This window comes from Pelodiscus sinensis, chromosome 26 (genome assembly GCF_049634645.1).
Source record: "Pelodiscus sinensis isolate JC-2024 chromosome 26, ASM4963464v1, whole genome shotgun sequence".
NCBI classification, from domain to species: Eukaryota; Metazoa; Chordata; order Testudines; family Trionychidae; genus Pelodiscus; species Pelodiscus sinensis.
Window position 1 is genome coordinate 14843616 of NC_134736.1, and position 17696 is coordinate 14861311.

Consider the following 17696-nt stretch of genomic DNA (forward strand, 5'->3'; position numbering starts at 1 on the left):
CGAGATTTAGCTCCAGGGAGGGAGCTCTGGTTGATCAGACCTAGCTTTTTGGATTTGCAACCCATCCGCTCTTGGTTTGTTCCATCCAACCTTATATACCCTATTTCAGTATTTTGGTATCCTCCACTCGCCTGACAATTGCTGACATTCGATTTTTGTTGTCTCATTTTGCCCTTACAAAAACTTTCGTCGGCTCCATTTGGGGTAATCAGCACTTTGTTGCATACTGCTGTCTGAGTTACTTACTTCCCTAAAAGCGGGGTTATTGTTGGTTATCCAATCTTATTTTGCTTTTATTTTACATCTCCTGTATCTCACAATGCTGCCTTTCCTTTACACTTACAATTAAACTGGTGCTCATTTGACATATTCTGGGTAGGCCTCAATACCTTCCTCTCACAGCCGGGTCGCCTGCTCCTCCCTTTGCCGACTCACGGAGCCTGCTCACAAAGTGCATTGTGACTAAATAAAGCCGACAGCCCAGGACTCCTAGAGCTAAGCACTTTTGAAAGACACCGTGTGCTGCTCCCTCGGCTTCCAGCCACGAACTGTCTTCCTCTCCCCCATCTTTCACCATCCCCCCTCTTTTCCTCTCTCTCTCCTCTTCTCCTTTAATTCATTCTCTTTTCCTTCCTCCTCCCCTCCCTGTCTGCCCTGTCTCCATCCCTCCCTTGCAGAGTCTCTTGCTCTCCCTCCCTAAGCCCCTGAAGAGATTTCCGTTGGCTGTAATTACCAGTCACTTAAAGGTTTAAGGAAGGTCTATTAAATATTCCACGTTGCCTGTGCACTATATTCTAGGCCTGTCCAGCATCCTTGGCCCTCTGCGCTGGTCTCCAGTCTGAAACCTGGAGTCTTGTTTGCAGACACAATATCCCACAGCTGAGAAAGGTTTCACACCCACCTGGCGCTGGGAATTTGAGCTTGTGTTTGGCGGCCGGAAGGACACTCACAAGGAGTTGGAAGTTTCTCACGTCCTTGTACGGCTGGATTCAGCCAAAGCTTGGTGCTGCAGGGGGAAGGGAGCTTTCTCTAGTGCCGCTTGCTTCCATCGTGGGGATATATTTTTTTTAATTCACCTAAAATGCAGGTTTGACGGAGCTTCACAGGGCCCAGGCATGTGGCGAGTCAGAGGGAAAGTGCTTGCGGAAAAGCTCAGAGTTCAAACATCTCATGGGTCTAACCGACCCCCACCCCAAATTGTAGCTGTTCATAAAATCAGCCCCAAGCCCCTGGAATGTTTTCTGGTCTGTCTGGCTGAGGGGGGTTGGCTTGGAGATTGCAAATGGAAGAACCGTAGAATCCTCGGGTTGGAAGAGACCTCAGGAGTCATCGAATCCAGCCCCTGCCCAAGGCAGGACCAACCCAACTCAATCATCCCAGCAGGGCTACGCTCAGCTGGGACTTAAAAACCTCCAGAGATGGAGATTCCACCCCCTCCCTAGGGAACCCTGCCCAGCGCTTCCCCACCCGCCTAGGGAAATAGTTTTGCCTAATCTCCAACCTAGACCTCCCCACTGCACCTTGAGCCCATTGCTCCTCGTTCCATCATCTGCCACCCGTCCACTTGCTGAGTTTTATTCCACACATGCGCGAGGCCGGTGCGCCTCAGCCCTCGACTGCCTGATAAGAGCCCCCGTCCCCGCTGGCCCAGGCTTCCCTCTCTCTGCAGCCGCCCCCTCCGCTGCTCTAATCCAGCCCTCTCACCTCAGCCAGTGCATGTCACCCCACCCAGGCGCCAGACGGGTCAGGGCACGGGGCCTTCTCCAGTCTCGCGCGGAGGCTGGGATACGTTCTCCCTCCTGAGCAATTACGTAGCGCTCATTGCCACGCGCCAGGAATCGCCCGCCAAGGCTAGGCCCCACGCACCCAAGCTAGTTTGATTCCCCAAAGCCCCCTTGCGCCCCTGGCTGCAGGGGATCCCGGCGGCGTGGCGTGGCGTGGCGTGGCGTGGCGTGGCGTGGCAAGCGGCTGTTCCTAAGCTAGTGCTGGAGATCTCCTCCCCTCCCACCCCAGGATGCGTGTGTTTGCCTGAGCACTTGGCAGTAGGCACAGCGGTCCCTCTCCAGCCACGTCCTAGCACTAAACATTTGCCACCGAACCCCATCTGCAGACGCGCCCCCTCTGCCGGCACGGGCCCCCGCCTGCCTGGCTTGCCCGAGACGCTCACCGGCAAAGGCTGCGAGCCAGGCAACCGGACAAATTAAATCAAAAGGCGCAGCTTCGGCACCCAGGGGGGAAATGCACCTCGGCTTTGACTTATTGCACGGCACACGCTTACAAGAGAGAAGCAGCGGCTTTTGTCACTGCGAGGGGCCATGAAAAATGGATTAGGGCCGCTGCCGGGAGAGGGCATGTGGGCGAATCTTTCATTTCGGCGACGCTGTCCTCTCTCACCTTGCAGGCAGCCGAGAACAGAAAAAAGGGCAGTGATGCCGGGGGTGGGGAGGGGAGCAAGAAAGCAAAAAAAGCGAAGGAAAGAAAAACAAACAAGGAACCTTCTGCTGGCAGAAGTCTAGCCGCGATCTGGCTTTCTCCCCTCGCGCGCCAGGAGAGAGAGAAGGGAGGGTTTGGAGTCGCCCAGCGAGGCACGGGAGCGAACATCACTACGGCGCCATGCTGCTTTTCATCAGCGGTGCCTCTTGAAGTGCAGGGGGCAGGGTGGGGTCGGTCAGGTCGCAGCGCTCCGCAGGAATCCCGCTCTTGGTTGCCGCAGGCGAGTTCACGTTGCCAGTGAACCAGAGCGACTCAGTGGGAAAGTTCCTCCCGGATCACGGCCTTGGGCCTGGAGCTGTAGAAGACCCACCGTGCCCCACACACGCCAGCAGCGGGGACGTCAGCAGAATGACGGGATGCTGCTTGCAGGAGCCAGCACCCACCTTGGGCAGCTCCTCTGCTGTGGCTGTGCCGCCCTCAGCCCTGCCCGCTGGAGCAGGCACCAGGCTGCCCCTGGTCGTGCTGGTGAGAGCAAGCGGCTTGCACGCTCCTAGCTGGGCAACACACACCGCGGCCTGCGAGGGAGGAGCAAACTGGGCGCTGGCATCTGCCCGGCATGCTGCTGCTTCCACCGCTTGGTAACTGCGGCGGGGGTATAAATTGTGCGCGCTGGGCTCTGCCGAGGAACCAGTACCCCTCTTGTGAGATCAGCCCTTTCTGCTTCGGCTGCACTCTGTGCCTTGATTTCCATTTGCTAGCCCGCTTTCAGAAGCCCACCAAAGTTGTATGGTTTGGTGGTATTCCCTCCACAACGTGGCTGAGGATAGCAATGAAACTTAACCAAACAAAACCACCCCAGCTCGTTCAGTGGGGAAGGATGCCACTTTTCACCGGAGTGCTGGCACCCACCCAGCAAAGTAAAATGATTGAAACTAAAGTCATTGTGCTGTGGGGGGGTTCGGGAGGGACCACTACTTTCACATCAGCACAGGGATAGTCACAGACGGTCGCTCTGATAATTTACCTTGATTCTCTGTTGCCGTGTTCTTTGTCGTATTATGAAGGGGTACTTGATATCATTTATAACACTCTGATACAGTCATCTGCAGGGCAGAGTCAACCTGTGGAACTCCTTGCCAGAGGATGTTCTGAAGGTCAAGTCTATAACAGGGTTCAAAAAAGAGCTAGATAAATTCATGCAGGATGGGCAGAGAGGGTGTCCCTACCCTCTGTTTGCCAGAAGCTGGTAATGAGTGACAGATGGATCACTTCATGAGTCCCTGTTCTGTTCGCTCCCTCTGGGGCCCCTGATATTGGCCACTGTCGGCAGACAGGACACTGGGCTGGACGGACCGTTGGACTGACCCAGTGTGGCCGTTCGGATGTGTGAGTTCTCATGTGAGACCCTCGTGTTCCTCTGGTTCCTACATGAACCGTAACGTTGCGTGGATCAGCCAAAGTGCGGTCCAGGCAGAGGCTGCTGGGGCAGATGGCCTCGCTCTTCCTGTGATGTCTTAAGCACTAGGAAAAGATCCCATCTGCTGCTTGTGCAAAACGAAGAAGCTTTCACACCACCTCCCCTGTGCTGGGTATCAGCAGACCAGATCTCATGCTGGGCACAGATGAGGAGCAGGGCCGGTAGATCCTAGAACCCCAGGGCCGGCAGAGACCTCAGGGGTCACCGAGTCCAGCCCCCTGCCCAAAGCAGGACCAGCCCTAAATGCAGCAGGTCTGCAGGCTGATAAGGAAGCTGAGTGGCTCAGTGGATGCTGTTAAGAAAAGCAGCCCCTGACGTGGGTCTGCATGGGCCTGGGCCACACCGTTCGGCTCCACCCTTTCCTGGAGGTCTTTACATTTGATTTTGAACAGGGGTTGCTTTGGCCCGGTGGGGAGTCAGGCTGCCGGGGTGAGCTGCACACGCCTCCACCAAGGTGTGGGGAGCTCGGAACAGCTGCCTCCTCATCAGAATGAGGACGGGAGGGTCCTGACTGTGGGGCCTCGCTGGGGTGGATGATAAGTCGTGTTCACATGGCTCATTCCTGGTTCAGTCCCTCCTGTCTAGCTGGCTGCAACTGACTCTCCAAAACAGCTGGCAGTGCTCACAGTAACAACCCCCTGGCCTGCTGCCCCTCCTCTCTGTGCTGCTGGCGTGCTCCTGGCCTGCTCCCCCCTCCAAACAGCGCTTTCCCCACCACACGCTCGCTTCCTCTCGCTCCCGTCCGCATTTCGCTATGCTGGCTACCCTGCTGCATCGGGCGTGTGGCTGCCCCAGCTGTTCCCCCAGAGGCTCAGTCTCATGTATTCTGGACGCTGGCCTTTTCGGAGGCTTTCCTGTCTCTTCCCTGTGCTCCGAGAATACTGTCTGGATTTGCCGCCTCCTCTGCTCCATCCACCCTGGCCATAAAAGGGATCATCCTTGAGGCAGTTACTTTGCTTGGGTGTTAAGGAGGCTCATTCAAAGATGGTCACTCCGCTGGGCTTTGAATATCTGTTTACGCCGTCTCTCCTGGGAGATTCAGACGGTTCAGTCGGTAGGGTTGCTTACCTGAGACGGGACGTTTTTTAGACTAAAAACCCTGCAGTAAAAACTGGTCTCCTTAAGCCGCAAGAGTGTTCTTGTGTGAATGTTAGTAAATTTATCAACTAAGTCGGGTGAGGTTGGCATTTAGGGGGCGACATGGCCTAGAGGAATGTACACTGGAATGGGCATTCAAAGCAATTGAGTTCTGATGCAGAGCTTACCACCAACTCACCCTGTGCCTCAGTTTCCCCAAATGTGAAATGGGGATTGCATTTCTCTACTTCACGGGGGTGTTCTGGGGATTAATTAGTTAACCTTTGTACAGCACTACACACATATTAAAGGTTTTTATTTCCATATATTAACATATGAACTCTGGTGAGCTTCACCGAGGTCTGAGTTTTCTTCCTGAGCATTTTACCTAACTCATCTATCACAGACCCCTGTTCTGCATGTTTGGTGCATTACCCCTAGTGACTGGTCCACAGAAGACATGAGTCTACTACAGCTACCAGCCAGAGGAGTTGCCCCTTGTGCTCACTTAGCAGAAGCTCATCTTTGTTAGCTGGTTTTTGTGAGGTTTGATCCTCAGGGGTATTTCCACTAACGTATGTCCACAGTAGCCATGGTAAGAGGAGGAAGAGAGATGAATGGGAACTGGTTTCTCCTCCCTCAAACAATTTTCCTGTTGTGCATTGGGATTAATCCGGGGCCTTTTGATGTGGTTTGTGAAAAATGACATTGAAAGAGAGACTCCGCCCCAGACTAGCCCGGCAAGGGGGGGTGTGCACTTGGAATACATCCGCTGTAGGTTCAGGTACCCAAATCTTTTCCTGCATCCCAAGTGACTTTCCCAACTGCCTGCTGATTGGCTGTTCCAGGCTGAGGCTCTCCTAGGGTACATCTACACTGCAACGTGTCTCCACAGCAAGCCCGTTATTTCGGGCTCGCTATTCCGACGTTCCTGTAAACCTCATTCCACAAGGAGTTAGGGACATTTCGAAATAGTGCTTTATTTCAAAATTTGGCACTGTGTGGACAGCACCAAATGATGAAATAAGCTCTTTCAAAATAGCATCGAAATAAGATACGCAGTTCACGTAGCTCGAGTTACAGTGTAGATACACCCCTCGTGTAGCAGCCTTCAACTTCCTGAAGGGAGGTTCCAAAGAGGATGGAGAGAGGCTGTTCTCAGTAGTGACAGATGGCAGAACAAGGAGCAATGGGCTCAAGTTGTGGTGGGAGAGGTCCAAGTTGGATATTAGGAAAAACTATTTCACTAGGAGGGTGGGGAAGCACTGGAATGGGTTCCCTAGGGAAGCAGTGGAGTCTCCATCCCTAGAGGTGTTTAAGTCTCGGCTTGACAAGGCCCTGGCCGGGTTGATTTAGTTGGGATTGGTCCTGCCTAGAGCAGGGGGCTGGACTTGACCTTCTGAGGTCTCTTCCATCTCTATGGTTCTATGATTCCATGATTCTAGTCCCTCGGAGTAGAGCTGCGCACTGTGTGGAAATACAGTGTCCCTGGAACGGGGGTTTGACCTTCTCTCTCCCACATTCTTAGGTGGGCGCCTTAGCTGCTAGCCTGCAGGCAGTTTTTTCGTGGAGATGACCACGTGTCTGTCTGCGGCTCAGGAGCCAACATTGCCAACCACAAAAAGGTTTTGCCAAAAAAAATGGAACGCCCTTGGGAACAGTGCAGCTGGAGTGGCCATTGCTGTACGTGCAGGAAACGGATTCTCCATCTGTGCAAGTTCTGTGGCCGGGGGTCTCTCTGGTGGGTGTTATTCTAACTATACAAGGGGTGCTAATTAAGGACAGAGCTGAGTCCACCACCCAACGACAAAAAACTCCAAGCATTGATCCATGCATTGTGTCACTCTGAGGGTATCTGTGGGGCTTTCAGAGCTAATGCTAACACAGCCTAGAGGAGGACTGGAAGCTGGTAGGCAGAGTGGGCAGAAGACTGTGGACCAGCGAAAATGAAAAGCATCCCCAACTAGCCTTCAGTCACTCTGGAATCCACAGCTTTTTGCTGCCTTTTAAGTGTGAAGGTTTGAGCCCAGAAGGCCGGGGAAACACACTAGCAAATGCGAGGCTTGTACCTCATTGTCTGGAGAAGAGATGGCTGCAGGCTTGCGGGGAATAGGAGCTGCCACTCATCCAGGTTTAATAGAACAGATGGCAGATAGATTTCAATAAGAGAAAGGCGCATAAATATTGTTAGCGGAGAAGGGAGGAAAAGCAAAAAAGATCTTGTTTGAGTAGTGACACCAGGAATCTTTCAAGGGCTTTTTAAGTTAAAAACTCCTCACAATGGACTTATAATGGGTGTCTTCGCTTAGCTGCATTTCAGAGAGCTGGCGAGGACAATGAGCCAAGCTGACCCACTGGGGCAGCGTTCAAGTGGCTTTGGCACACAGTGGGTCTCACCCACACAGCAGGGGAGGGCCGGCCCTTGCAGCCCCAGGATGATAAAATAAATAGAAAAGAGTGACAGGAGGCGTCAGAGCATTCCTTGGTGTCTGTCTCATGCAGTCAGTGATTGCACTGTGAGACAGCGTGGCCTAGTGTATAGGGCCCTACAGTGTGACGTCAGCCAGTTGGATGCTAATTCTAGTTGTGCTTCGGTCTTCTGGGGTGAGTGTGCCCCTCCCCCGCCGGGCCTCAGTTTCCCCATCTGTGGAAGGAGAGCACCGTGAGCTCCATTTTAATGTGGCATATGTTAAGCACTACAAACTCCACCCTCCGTTGCCAGGATGCATCTCCCGTGGCAAGCAGCACAAATCAGACTCGTGTACTTGAGAGCAGAAGTGGGCCCCAGTCAAAGTAGCAGTAAGTATCAGAAGGCAGGTAACGGACGGTTGCAAAGGCACAAAGGAAGAAGTCTAAGAGGATTGTCCCTGCGGTGAGAGGACTGAACTTCTGAACTCCTTCATGGAACAACGTGAGGTGTGGTGCATCGCCACAATGCACGCTGCGTGAAGAACAATGGAGTGGCCGTAACAGCCCGAGTGCCACACGAGAACCACGTGATGTGTCACGATACCTAAAATGCAACTCTGTGCAGAGGAGTTAGTGTTGTGCTAGGCGCTGTACAACCGGAGCACAAAGAGTCCCTGCCCCAAAGAACTTACATAATCTAGGGAGTCTAACAACATGGGGAGCTCCTCAGTGGCGGCTCTGAGATTAGCTAGCCAGCGCACGCAAAGCGATGTGCTTTGGTGATCAATCCTATGTTCTAGGAATGGCCACTCGCAACTCGCAAAGTTCTGTCCCAACATGCTCTGGGCTCGTTATATAGCCCGGAAGGAAATCATTGCAGGCTTCTGCCGATCCACAGTCCAGCTCAGGACGCTGGATGGGGCTTCTCCAGCCGGTTTCAGAAGGAGCTCGGATGACCTCACAGTACTTTTCTTGCCAACTCTTCCAAAGAAAAGACAAAGACTCAAATGCCCCTGGAGTTGCACCTGGAGCTGGCACGGGAGAGAGAGGAGCAGTTAATCTGACCAAGGATAAAGAGAAACTACTGCTCTGAGCTCCCCCAGTACCTTGCAACGAGACAGGCCTCCACGCCCCCGTTACATCTGCCTTTGGCTCTCATGGGCCACTTGCCATGCAGTAGCGTTCACTGACCACCCTCATCCTGTCCTGCCCAGCTGAGAGCAAGCAACACCCGCCAGGACCAGAAGCAAGATTGGACCTGAAAGTTCTGCCGAATCCAATTTAATTAACTGTACGAGCGGCGCCGTGGTTGAGTGGGGGGGAGGGAGAGAAAAGCAGGGAAGCATCATTGTTTCCAGGCAGCCAAGCGAGGAGCCATGATTGGCAGAAACCGCACAAAAGCATTTGGGATAAGCAGTGAATATCAAATGCCTTGTGTTTCTGAAAATTAATCTTCAAATCCTTCCCCCTATCCCTACCCTGCTCCTTAAGTATCTCTCCAGAGGATGAGAATGAGAGGGGGAATTTGGAAATATTATGGTTAAGCTAGTCACTGGACTTAAGTTATAATACTGGCAACTTTAAATCCAGCCTGCTACCATGGAGACACATTGTATTTTCGTGAGTTACTGCCGGATGCGGTGTGATATCTGGTGATAACTGACTGAGTGCTAAATCTGTCAGGCTCTGGAGGAACTGCATGTGTGAAATGTTTCTCAGTTGATATTAGAAATGGGACAAAGGCAGGACCTCAGATCTAAAGATCCATGAAATTTGTAATTCTCGGAAAGACAAAAGGCTCGCTACATTCACTGAAACTGGGGTGGATTTCAGCAGGGCCTTCGCATTCTCGAAATGCCAAAACCTGGCTTATTGCTTCTGCTCCGCAGTAAAAGCTGAGCCTATCTCCCTGCTCGGATGATATTGTTCATGACAGAGGTATATTGTGACACAGTGAAGGATTTCAGACTTTCCTTATTGTTTGCTCTGAAAGATCAAGACGTGCAGCTGGAAATACGCACATAGTAGTGGGTCAGAGCATGATCAGTTGCAAAGTTCAGGTGTCTAATCAGACATTCAGATGTACCACAGTGATGAGAATTGTACTGAAACCTGCATATGCTGGCCATATAGACAGATAACAAGAACTCTATAGGCTTTCTAGTGAAATCATATTCATGAAGACATGTAAGAACATGTTACTTGACATGAAATCATAAAAATGACATGTTTGAAGAGTAAGCTGTCAAATTTTGGTTAAAACAGGTTTTTTCTTTGCTCTGTCTTATGAGATTAGAATATTTTAAAAACAAATTACTTTCTGTGTATTTTAAAAATGTTGATGACTCTAGTTATTGTTTTTTTTTAATTATTTTCCTTCATTCTTTCTCCAGCAGTTTAATTCCTTTTTCATAGTTCTGCTTCAGATTTTGGAAGCTGAAATACAAAAATGCTGGGCTAATGCTGGAGAACCAAGAAGTGAAACTGATATTAAATATGATCGAAACTGACCAGTTTAGTTTCATTGTCTAAACTTGAGTGAAAAAAAAAGTAAATAGAAAAAATAGCGAAAAATAACCGATTTTAAATGTCGAGTATCAGAGGGGGAGCCGTGTTAGTCTGAATCTGCAAAAGCGGCGAGGAGTCCTGTGGCACCTTATAGACTAACCGAAGTGTTGGAGCATAAACTTTCATGGGCAAAGACCCACTTCGTCAGATGCATTCTCCAACACTTCAGTTAGTCTATAAGGTGCCACAGGACTCCTCGCCGATTTTAAATGGTTCTTTTTAACATTATTTAAAAGATGTTAATTGTATGACAGAATTCGTAAGGATTTTTTCAAGTTGTTCAGTGAAAACTATCAATGCATCAAAAACAAAAATGTTCACAAAGCAGGGCCAGATTCAACATTTTTCCAGCTTGAAAAAATGTTGAGAAAACATGTCTGGAAATTGTCAAAATGTTTCATTTTGGTATTTTGAAACAAAAAAAATCAGTTTTTCAGTTCAAAATGGGTTTTCATTTGGAAATTTAAGCTAGTTATTGTTTTGTTTTACTAAGGTTAATAGATAGAAACAGTTTTATTACAGTTAAATAGAAACAGTTCAAAGTGATCAAAATGAAATGTTTGGATTGACCCAAAGCCAATACAAATGTTTTTATTTATTTAGTTAGTTAGTTTCTAAATATATTTGAGATTTTGACTTTTTTTGTCCAGATTTGAGATAGGAGAACAATTTTGAACTTTGTAAATATCTGTGAGATGGGAAAACTGGTTTTGGCTCACTGCTATTAGCACAAAGGTCTAAGTAGATCTTGCTTTGCCATTTCACTACACCCTCTCTACTCCTGCATTTCAATGCAGAAAGAGTTCAGCATGCTACTGAATCAGGACAGTAGATATTAATATCTGAGCACCAACAGAGCTACAACTCTGCTGCAAACTGAATGGGGATTGCATTTTGTACTGGTGTAAATGACCTCAGGGCTGAACAGGGGTGAATCGGGCCCTGTGTGTTTAAGATTAATTATTGATATCATTGTTTATTTTATTTACTATACACATTTATAATGGAGCCGTCACAATAGCGTCTAAGTGCCATTTCAAATATATGACTCTTAGGTTTAGAGTGTCACCTTAAGCCACAAATTCCTGAAACGTTAATTTTTATTGCCAGAAGTAACCATAAATTGATAGTTCTGGAACACTGTAGGGATTGTAATTAACTAGTTACTATTTCACCTCCAAAAGAAGCAATGTTTCATGTGCCTCACTTTTACTTATCTAGAATCAGTTGCCATCAACATCTGCTGAAGTCAGTATAAAGATTTATAGACCTTAGGGGTAAATATTGACCAATGGGTAGGCTGGCTTAATGTTCACCTTGAAGGACAATAAATTGTGCTATTGATTGAAGCTAGCTGTCAATATTTCTATTGTGGCAAACATTTTAATAAAATTATCCCCATAAAATATTCTCATTTTCAAGCAGATCCACAGCTTTTCTGATTTCTGAGCTAGATAAAATAACGGAATCGCTTGGCCGAGGCGTGGCGGCAATGAAGTTGTGGGGTCAGGGCTCCGCATAGTTCTATGCTCAACTCAACTGCTGATACCATCTGACAGGCATGTCAGTTCGATGCTCTGTGCCTCAGTTTCCCCTTTTATAAAACTGGAACAATGTGATTGACTTTCTGTGGGGCAGGGGTAAAATGGAAAGAATCCGTTAATTGAGGCTCGTAGAATGCTTGAGATCTTAAGCTAAAAGGGGCTGCGCTGTTATCTGATGATATTGCAGCGGGACTATGGGTCCCCAGCATCCACCAGGGCCCTGTCATGTGAGTGGTAGCACACAGCAGGAGTCAATCCGAGTAGACAAGGTAGATCAAGGGCGGAAAGGGAAAGAGATGCTCAGAGGGATGAAATGACTTACCCAAGGTCACACATCTGGTTAGTGGGTTTTTCTTCTCTTTTGGAAAGAGACAAGGAATCGCCATCATGCTGACTCTTGTGTCCTACGTGTGTGTCTGTAATGTCATAGGCACACGCCGTGCACTGCGTGGGGGAGTACAGTCCCATGCTCCCCACACATTGAGCAGAGGCAGCACCAACGGGAGGAATGGGAATACCGAGCTAACACAGGAAGGGTAAAACCGGGAAACACTTAGAGGAGCTATTTATGTTCACGGGTTGTGCCGTGTGCACGAGAAGTTGGACTGGTGATCAGGTGCCATGTTGCGGACTCTGGCATCTGCAGTGGGGTGAGAAATGACGGCTTCCCTTAAAAGGGCTCTGGGGGCCACGAGCATGAAAGGCACTGTAAAAGCGGCATGAATTCACAGCCAGGTTAGACTCTTACAAGGCCTCTAGATGGAAGAGAAGGATCTTTTTATAATTTAAGTGCTGCATTCCAGGTCTTGGTGCTACTGACAATTCTGCCACAGTCTCCCTGCGTAACCTTGGTCAAGTCATTTAATCTCCCAGCTGCTCAGCTCCACAGAAATTTAAAAGGAAAGTTCCTTTCTCCCGCACTCTGTCTGTGTGGTCCGGTCCATTCAGAGTGTAAGCCATCTGGGGTAGGGAACGTCTTTTCTTCTGTAACTACAACACCTCCCATAATAGAAGACTCATCTGGACTGTGACCTTTAGGATCTAGAGTAATGCACATCAATACAAATAGAAGCCCAGAATCCCTTAGCAGTACAGTGCTCTCTCTCAGTGCCAGGAGATAGGGTGGAGAGAGCAGTATGATGTGGGAGAACGTTTTTCGTGGCCTCCTGAAGACACGGAAGCGCAGGGCGACTTGCACTGGGACAGGCTTCTTTTCCATTCCTTAAGGGACACGTGGCCATGTGCGGTCAAGGGAAGTTGGAAGGCAAATCCCAGGGACCTGAACGGGGCAGTGAGCCAAGTGAGGCTGACACGTCATTAGATGGGGGACACGATCTTGTCAGTTACTATCATGCTACAGCCCGAATGAAAACAGTAGATGGAGGGAGACAATGAGAAGGCGGCTGGAGGAGGGGGGGGGGGATAAAAGTGCTTTCTCTGTATGGGTTTCACCTCCTCCTCGGCGGCCCCTGATCAAATGGAGGCCCCCTTCCTTCCTTGGATCTTTGCGCGTCCCCTTCGTCCTAGATCCCAGCTCCTTCCTCCCCCTTCCCGCTGCCCATTCCAGGCTGCCGGCACATAAGTCGTCTCCTTCCCTCTGCCCCCACCCCAGGCTCTGACAGACGAGCCAGGGTCCTTGCAATGCGAGGCACCATCCGCCGGCTTGTAGATGGCAATCTCTCTAATGTACCCGCTGCGGCTTATCTCTGCCGCGCCACGGGAGAGACAGCGCGCTGTTATTTATACCTTTCTGTTCCGGGCTCATCTCTGGCGTCCTTCTCCTCTGTCTCCAGAGAGGACATGGGGACCAGCATGACACACCGAGGCTGTTCACAAGCGCGGCTGGGCTTCCGGAGCAGTGTTAATAGCACAGGCCCTGTGTGACTCAGGAGCTCTCTCCCATCCCTTTTCCAGACCCTAGGGTCTTCCTTTCCCCCGGCTCTTTGATTGTTTCCTGCCCCCATTTCCCTTCTACGCCCCTGGTTTGGCTCCTGGCGCTCGTGTTTGATGGAGCGACTCAGGGCCAGATCTGGGGGAAGAGGAAATGGAGCTTGCAATGGTCCCATCCTCCATGTCGCTTCCAGGTTACTTTAATTTATCGCTATCGCCCAGGATGCTCCGGCCACGCCCACTTTTTCAGGGGGCGGAGCCAGGACTAGGGTGAGGACGTGGCTGCTTCTTTCCGGGCCGCTGCTGTGGTGTTGAGGGTGAGTCTTAGAGCGGATGTAAGGGCCGGACCAACCGTCCTGTCGTTTAACAGCCGCAGCACCGATGAATCTCAGTTTTGCCCCAGGGGGCTCTTGAGCTCCTGTGCTCGGCAAAGGACTTAGCCTCCCTGCCAGACCTGCCAGCAGAGAGGGCCAGCTGGTGCCGACCGCGGTGGAGATTTGGGAGGTGAGTTCATGCCCCATTGCAGGACAGGCTGAGACCTGCCCAGCTCATTTCAGCCACCCCCCAACCAGCTGATAAGTGGCAAGCACAGATGGCCCCTATTGCCTGTTATCTGTCCTGTCCCTGCCTCTCCCCTTCATCCTCCACCCTTCTCCAGCACCCTTATGACCTCTCATTCCTGGCTGTCAGCTTCAAGCAATCTGTGTGTGATGCTACTGACTACCTGCAGAGAACGCCGCCCCTCACCCCAAGCCCGGGGGGAGCAGCGAGGGGTGAAGTCTCAGACACACCTCATTCCCCGTCCTTTGCAGATGCCCTTGGGTATGTCTACACTACCCTCCTAATTCGAAATAGGAGGGTAATGTAGTCATACCGCAATTGCAAATGAAGCCCGGGATTTGAATTTCCCGGGCTTCATTTGCATAAAGCCGGCCGGCGCCATTTTTAAATGCCGGCAGTTCGAACCCCGTGCCGCGCGGCTACACGCGGCACGGAGTAGCTAGTTCGGATTAGGCTTCCTAATCCGAACTAGCTGTACTCCTCATTCCGCGCTATATGTAGCTGCAGGTAGCACGGAGGCAGCCCTGTCCTCTCTGTGCATCTCTTCATAGAGCGGTGATTCCCAGTACAGGGTCGCAGCCGGAGCTCCCTGCGGGAAGTGGGGGAGCCCCCCGGCAGCTGTGTGGGGTGCTCCCCGGGGGGGCGGGGACTCTGAAAAGATATAATTATTGGATTTTGGGTACAGATGACTTTTCCCCAACTGAGTCACAAGAAAAAAAGTTTGAAACTCCCTGTTACAGAGCATTCCCTGTGAACACAGGCCACCCCTCTCGGTAGGGTCGTCTGGGTACACTCCAGTCATCCCCAGCATGGTTCAGCCTTGCTGTATAGACAGAAGCAAGTCGTGCTTTCCCACAGTTCAGGATCATGCTGCTGCCTTGCTCGGGGGACAGGTCCAGCGGTGGTTTGGTTCCTTCCACTCTATAAGGTGTGTTTGATTGAAGTTGTACCCCGCTTCCCCTGAAGGCTTGTTCCCCCAGCTCAGACAGGGCCCAGTCGAGTACAGGTAGGCAGTGTGGACATTCAGCTATGCCGGAGGAAAGGGTGGCATTTTGGTTAAGAAATAAGGCAAGGACACTGGAGCACTTGGGGCTGTGCCTGGCTCTGCCACTCACTTACTCTATCACCTTTGATGGATCACTTAATCTCCACCTCAGCCCCCCCCCCCCCCATTTTTAAAATAGCGACACTACTTCTCTTCCTCGTAACTGGATAAATTCATTAGGCCTCAGACCCTAAGGCGATGAGCACCATAGAGAAGCAAAAATAACAACTGTGTGCTTGTGGGTGCACATACTTTGGATTTATCTGGGTGCTTTTCATCACTAGACCTCACAGCCTTTTACAAGGGCAGTCAGTGTCATTAGCCCTATTTTACAGATGGGGAAACTGAGGCACAACAGCAAAACTTTAGCCACATGGTGGCAGAGTCCGGAAGAAAGCTGAGTTCCATGCTGGCTTCTTTCATGCCCAATGCCCAGGACCACACTTTCCCTGGAGAGAAACGCGTCCGCAGAATGATGGGTGTTGTTGGGCACAGAAGTACCTCTCCGGACATGAACAGGAAGGCAGGCAGGACTGTATATTTCTGTGTGCACAGGGCTCTGAGGGCAGGAACAAGGTTTCTGCTGATTTACCTAGGTGCCTTGCTAATTGCTCCATTGCATCCACTTGTGTTCTGCTTGGCTTCTCTGCCTGACAGCCTAAGTTATCATCCGCTCTCTCAGAGGCAGCGCGGCTCTCGCCAGCTGCTGACTGTGCACCGGCAGCTCCCAAAACCCACCCTCCTTCCAGGATGCACTGGGATCAACGCCGCTACCTGTCGAGTCCCTGCGTGCAGGCCATTAGAGCTTGCACTGGAAGGACAGAACCGCGGATATGCATGCTCAGGTGACTCAAACACGGGCCCCGGGCACTGTGCAGCTACATCACAGGCTGGCTGCGATAGCAGGTTATTGCTTCTGCTGGCCCTCTCCAGCCGTGAAGTTCAGCTAAGTCCTCATATAACACCGATAGGCGGAACTGAGCCTGGGACCTCTAGGTACTTAGTGCATGAACCTCTGCTGCATGACCTGCAAGCCAGCTGCCTCTCAGCTAAGGCTGTAGAGCACGCTCGTGCTCTCTGTAAGTGGTCTTGGGGGGAGCGTGCCATACCCCGAAGGTGTGTGGGTCACACTTAGTCACTTGTGCAGTGGGTTTGGTGGAGTCTCGTGCTAGTGAATAATTGTGCACACCTCACGAGAAAACACCAGGAGCCTGGCAGCATTTCAGGAAAGCAGGAATAGCCAGTGTGGTGCTGCTAGGCAGAAGGAGCAAGACACGAGAAGTCATTCTTCCGCTCTACTCTGCGCTCATTAGCCTCAGTTGGAGTATTGTGTCCAGTTCTGGGCACCGCATTTCAAGAAAGATGTGGAGAAATTGGAGAAGGTCCAGAGAAGAGCAACGAGAATGGTGAAAGGTCTAGAGAACATGAGCTATGAGGGAAGGCTGAAGGAATTGGGCTTGTTTAGTTTGGAAAGGAGAAGACTGAGAAGGGACATGAGAGCAGTTTTCAGGTATCTAAAAGGGTGTCACAAGGAGGAGGGAGACAAATTGTTCTTCCTGGCCTCAGAGGACAGGACAAGAAGCAATGGAGTTAAACTGTAGCAAGGGAGGTTTAGGTTGGACATTAGGAAAAAGTTCCTGCCTGTCAGGGTTGTTAAACACTGGAATAAGTTGCCCAGGTAGGTTGTGGAATCCCCATCTCTGGAGATATTTAAGAGCAGGTTAGATAAATGTCTATCAGGGATGGTCTAGACAGTACTGGGTCCTGCCATGAGGGCAGGGGACTGGACTCAATGACCTCCCGAGATCCCTTCCAGCCCTAGGTTTTATGATGGGCAGAGTGGTAGGGAGGAGCCAGGAGTGCCCTTGCAGGTTCTAGTTGCATTGTTGGCAGCATTGTTTGCAGTGTTGTGCCCATCAGGTCTGGGATGGAGCAGAGCAAGGAGGCGCCCGGTGCTGGTGTAGCAGGTCACTTTAGGATGCTCAGAAAAAGTTAAAACATAATCCCAACTCTACGTATAAAATGCTGGGGACTAAATTAGCTGTTGCCACTCCAGAGAGAGATCTCGGAGTCAGTGTGGATAGTTCTCTGTGTGCAGCGGCCGTCAAAAAAGCAAACCGCATGTTGGGAATCATTAAGAAGGGGCTAGAGAAGAAGAGAGAGAACATCTTATTGCCTCTATATAAATCCATGGTACGCCCACAGTTTGAATACTGCCTGCAGATGTGGGTGCCTCATCTCCAAACAGATACTTTGGCACTGGAAAAAGTTCAGAAAAGCACAAGAAAATTGATGAGAGACATGAGAAGAGATTAATGGGATTGGAATTTTTCAGTTTGACTAAAGGAGCATATGACAGAGGTCTATAAAATCATCACTGGTGTGGAGAAAGTGAATAAAGAAGAGTAATTTACTCCTTCCCACAACCCCGGGACTAGGGGTCACCAAATGAAATTAATAAGTAGGCAGTTTAAAACAAACAGAAAGAAGTACTTCTGTACACAATGCACAGTCAACCTGTGGAACTCCTTTCCAGAGGATGTTGTGAAGGCCAAGACTATAATAGGGTTCAAAAAAGAACTAGATAAGTTCAGGGACAATAGATCTGCTCCCTTCCCCTTCCTGGTCTAAGAATGGTCAGTGACTGTAACCCAGTAACGACTGAAAGTTACTTGGACACTGTGGGGTGGGA

General features: G+C 50.4%; 1 protein-coding gene across 5 annotated transcripts in view; it reads left to right on the forward strand.

Annotated features, from left to right (window-relative positions):
• Positions 1 to 17696, forward strand: part of NTM (neurotrimin) — a 738537-nt gene that overhangs the window by 671494 nt on the left and 49347 nt on the right. The gene's annotated exons all lie outside the window — the stretch shown is intronic.